Source organism: Pipra filicauda, unplaced genomic scaffold, assembly GCF_003945595.2.
Source record: "Pipra filicauda isolate LSUMZ 115617 unplaced genomic scaffold, ASM394559v2 scaffold38_size3968069_pilon, whole genome shotgun sequence".
NCBI lineage: Eukaryota > Metazoa > Chordata > Aves > Passeriformes > Pipridae > Pipra > Pipra filicauda.
The window spans coordinates 1,670,343-1,675,862 of NW_024104520.1; positions in this window are offsets into that span (position 1 = coordinate 1,670,343).

Consider the following 5,520-nt stretch of genomic DNA (forward strand, 5'->3'; position numbering starts at 1 on the left):
GGCCCCTCGCCCCGGCCTCGCACCGCGCGGGGCGGAGAGGGAACGATCCCAAATAACGGCGGGAACGCTGCGGTGAACTGCCCAGCCGCCTCCTCCGCTGAGTGGCTGACTGAAGAAAATAATGCTGTTGTTAACTGTCAATTTTACGGGCATTGGACTGAGGCTACTAAGATTCCTTTTTAAAGTCAGTATAAATGAGGGATGACCTCTGGAGAACTGTAATTTGGGATAAAGATTATAAGCAAAATACAAATACAGAGTAATCTACTTTAGCTTTAAGCATTAGATGCACATGTGGTATCTTTATTTAATCTTTACTGTCTGCAATGTGATAGTATGGAAAGGACAAAACAAAGGACCCAAAAAAGGGTTTTAGCCACATCTGGTTTGACATCTTAACAACATCCTTCCCATAATAAACATATGAATAAATTATATTCACTTGGAGGCCAAAAGGGAAACAGCCTGGAGTTCAGGTTTCAGCTTTCCTCCTCTGCTGTCCCATACACTCCAGAACAAGCTGGAATTCTGCACAAGCCAAGCAGCATTGCAGGGGGCCTATTACATGAATTTTTTTAGTGTTTGTCTCTAACTTCAGAACTTGATATTGCTTCTGCTTTTCTTTTCATTGCCAAGCAGTCAACCATAGGAAGTTCTTTATGAAAGTCACAGTTACAGTGCTCTACTGCTTATTCTAGGCCTCACTCAGCAGCCTGTCCTCACATTACAGGCCCTTCATAGAGCTTACCCAGATGAATCCTGGATGAGTCCTATTCAGTGCTGTGAGAAGCTGGCAAACTCAATTCCCACTTCTGGGGGCTAAAAATCCCATTCCTGAAAAGACCTTGTTCAATGTTTTACTCTGGAGTACAGGCCAAAGTGGGGGAAGATCCCTGGGTGTAGTGCAGACGCAGAGCATATATCGCAGGTGTACTGAGGCTGCTGAGTAATGCCAGGTCACTGTGAAGGGGGCACACAGGAGGAGCAGAGCAACTTTCCAATAGTGCCAAGTCCTGAATCTGAACTCCTGTGAGGGATATACCTATCCAGGTGCTTTCCAACGGTGTTTTAATGGGAGCAATTGGAACATCCCTTTTGTCCCATGTTTAGAGGATGAGACAAATAAGGAAGAGGCTGTCCTCATGGAAACGTCACTGAACTTGTGCCATGCTTCTCAAAAGCACGAGAGAAGTAACCACCAGCAGGACAAAAACTAATATTTGCGTATGTGAAGAATGATTCAGCCACTAGGACACTGACTTCGCAAAGCACTGTGACAAGTATTACCATTGACTCAGCTGAAGGAGCAGGTTCATGGAACAGGTTCATGGAACATATCTTCTTTCTCCTGAGCACCTGGGGTTCACTATAAATCAAACAGATTTTCTTTAGGATGGAGGAAAATGGTCATCAGGATCCATTAGAGTGTAGGCTCAGCTGTGTCACTGAAAAACTCTTTTGAATTGTGTAATGCCTTCTGGGACTGCTCTGAACAGACTGGCCAGAACCATGCAACTTGCAAAGTGCGACAGTCCTAAAAACTTCATGATCTAATGACACTAGAAGAGGCTGAAAAAGGAAGAATAGCCAACTGCTACCTGCAGTTGCTCTTGTGATTAACATAATTTTCCATGAAGCAATATAGTGTAAATTACTTCAAAATACCAGATAATGTAATAATTAGATCCTTCCTAGTGATTCTTTCAGAAAGGGAATTTCCAAGAAAGAATTTGAAAACTAACCAAGTATTTCATGGGAAGCCCTAGATACTGAGTTGGAGAAAAGTTGTATTTGGTTGACTACACCCCCAAAATCAGGTAAAATTGAGACATAAAGGATGGAGGTTTTTTTTCCTTTTTTTTTCTTTCTTTTTTTTTCTCTCTCTTTTTTTTCTTTCTCCAGCTGTTACCAAACCCAGCTGAAGTTGACCAAATAAATATTAAAAAACCCAACAAATAAACCAAGTAAATTTGATGACTTTATACTCTTTCTGGGATTTTCAAATACTGTGTCTAATTTTAAATGAATCTTCTTCAAAATGTGCGGAAACACTACTAAATTCCAATTAATGCTAGCATTTTGGAGTGGGATACTTTGTGGGATACCTAAAGCATCTCTCTCTGCCTACACTTACTGGTGCAAAAAGTTTCAGATGAATAATGAATGTTGTAACTCAGGCTCAATGTGGCCGCATCTGCACAGGCTTTTCACACCATGTATGAACTAAATGGTGTTTGCTTGTTAACTGTGTTAGCTTTAGCTGTAACACCACAGTATTAAACTTCTTCATTTAACTTGCAGATGGGAAGAGCAATGAGTGCATCATCAATGGTGCTCATCAATATCTTCAGTCAAGTTCTGAATTTTATATTATGGGTTTTTTTTCAAGGGCTTGGTTCAGCTTTGAGAGAACTGCTTTGTGTCTGTCCGTGGTGGTTAAATATTGTATCATTTCTTCTCAAAGCATGACAGTCCACAAACAGGCCTGCTCTCTGAAATAGAAAAAACAATAACAACAACAAAAGTACTGTAAAGCTCAAAAATTACTCATGACTGTAAGTCAGCCACAACACAGGATATCTTTGGACCATGTCATACTGTTCAAATTGTATTTCATGGAGCAACTGCTATGTTGGGTACAGTGTTTTCTCTTTTAGCAAAAAAAACCTGTTAAGACAGTCTTATTTGTAAGACAGAAGACTACAGTTTGCAAACTTTTGGATACTTTTAACCCCACAAATCTTCTGCTGATACAGCAGATGTTACTACTACAGATTGCTCTCTAAGAGCAAAATAACTACAACAGAGGAGAAATCCTGAAAGAAGTTTAAATAAATTTAAATTTCAACTCAGTGTAAGGTCACAAACAAGATCATTTCCAAGTTAAACCAGCATGTGATATCTGCAATTGTCAATAAACATGGAAATTTGAAAAACTATATATTTGGTGCTACTTTTCTGGCTGATGATAGAGGTTTATCTAATATATCTGTTATGTATTTTTTGGTTGTCATTGGGCTGTAAGGTGCAAGGAAGGCTATTTGGTGCCCTTGATAAAATATTTCTTTGTTCCAGCTTTAACACTGAGGAGTGTCATCACTGGAAAGAAATCCAAGGAAGAAAATATAAGGAAGAAAAGGGAAACTGGCCAATGTTTTTTCTTCTTCGGATGGGTGCTTAACAAGGTGTGAGCAAGGTTTTGCACTGCCTGTCACATGCAGCCAACCTGCCATAGGAGTGAGGGCACTGCAAACCTAAGAGAGGACACAAGCAGTTAATGGTTCAATGAAGACATATTTTTCCCTTTTTGTTAGTGCCCATACACGAATTTGTGAGATCCATGTTTCAGTTAACACCTGAAATACAGACAGCAACAGACAGTTAGAAATATGAGCAATGCATTGTATTTTCAATGCATCATATAAGTTTAGCACTAACTGTTAGCATAAGTAATTAAATATTACTTATGGATCTTCGGGTAATAGATGAATTTGCTGTGTGACAGAACAAAAGTCACATTTATTAAGGAAGCTGTTGTAAGCTGATGTGATCTGCCAAAGAGCCAACAAAATTCTGAATCTGGTGAAGTCATAGACTAGTTGGTCTTAACTATGTTGCAGAAACTTCATAGGCATCGTAAAAAGACATTTCCTAGGGAACTTTTCGATAGAGCATGTTATTTTGTACATGGGGAAACAACAGGAGAGATTTCCAGTTAACTGTTATCAATAAGGATTTTTTAAAAATCCTGTTATCTACAACTATAGGTTGTATAGAGGGATTTTACTAATGTATATGAATACATGAAGGGAGGATGCAAAGGAGCCAGGCTCTTTTCACTAGTGCAGGACAAGAAGAAACAGGCATAAACTGAAACACAGGAGGTTCCAGGTGAACATTAGGAAATACTATTTCATTGTAAGGGTGACTGAGCACCGGCACAGGTTACTTAGGGAGGTTGTGGAGTCTTCATCCTTAAAAGCCATCTGGACGGTTCTGGACAAGTGGCTCTTGAGCACGGAGGTTGGACTAAATGACCGCCAGTGGTCTCCTCCAATCTCAACCATTCTATGATTCTGTGATACATGAGATGTTGTATGTTCTGGCAAGGAATGTAATTTTTTTTTTTTTTCATTGCTGACTTCCATATTACTGTGATAGAGCTGTAGAGAAAATTTGTGAAATACTAGCAGAAAGTGAGTACCACAACCAGTGACATTTTCCTGTTATATATTCAGATATTTCCCAAATCTTCATTCACGAAGCCTAGCCATGATTCAGATATTACATTTTAACTCTTTTACCCAGTTCCCCCATGCTTTTAGTTCATGATCATTCTCTATTTGCAGCCAACTGGGACATAACAACTACTATTTGTGGTACTACAGAAATTAAAAAAAAGTAGGACTAAGGATTATAGGGTATTACTGATAACAAGTTAAAGTTAACTGTAGGTTCTCAGAGCTTAAAGTGCATACTTCTCTTAGCTCTGCTACTTTGAGCAGTCTGAAAATTTAGAAGTATTTTATTAGTTTCCACTTGCATCACTAGCTTGAAATACTAGTAGGGGGCAGGAGAGAGGACGGCTTGGATTCTACAGCAGAGATTGGATGGGAAACTGTGGTGCACATTGCACATTTCCAAAAGCACATGGAGCCCTCAGAAGAGGATGTTGTCTTAAACAAAGCACTGTTCTTGTAATCTGATGCGGGGGGGAGGGCAAGCAGGGGAAGAAAAGGAAGGATGTGGTGGATATTGTATTGCTGGCTTGAATTTTAGTATTTCTTCTCCGAGTCTGTCGTCTACAAGCTAACCCAAGGATGTGTCAGGATATTTTACATTTCCTCTTGGAAATTTTTTCTCCATTGTTTCTTGTAAGCTTCTTGTTCACAGCTGAAAGTCTTTTCTAATTTCTAGTTTGGCATAAACTCCTGACCTCTGGTAGGCCGGCAGATGTCAGATCCTGTGGCAGCATAACTACTAAATCGTGCTTTTCTGTCTTGTTCTAGACAGCACCCAGTTTCCAGGTTCAAGGATGAATTAACTTATGTTTGCTCAACAGATAGGACAAAGTTAGAGCTAATGCCAGTTCTTTTCAAGTATATTTTGGATTGCTGCCCTTCTTTTAGGTGTTGTGTCACATTTAAAGACCAGGAAAGCCAGCCAAAGTGAAAAATAAAATTAGTCTGACTAATAAATACATGATCTCGAACTCACCCCTTGTGCAAATGTTTCAAATTATGCTGTGACAAAAAAGAAGCATTTGATGCTTTGGTTTCACAGAATTAAAGAGTAATATGCAGATTATTTTGGCCTGATTCCTTTATCAAAGAACTGAGTGGGGTACACTATTTTTATATATGTCTTTTGGTTCAGTTGTAACTATAATTAAACTTTCTTTCCTCCTTGGGTAATTTCCTGGATACCTAGGTAGGATTATCAAGCCTACAACTTCGATTTGAATAACAGTGCTGTCTGTTACACAAACAGGGTTGAGAGGGATTCTGACGGTTCTCTTGC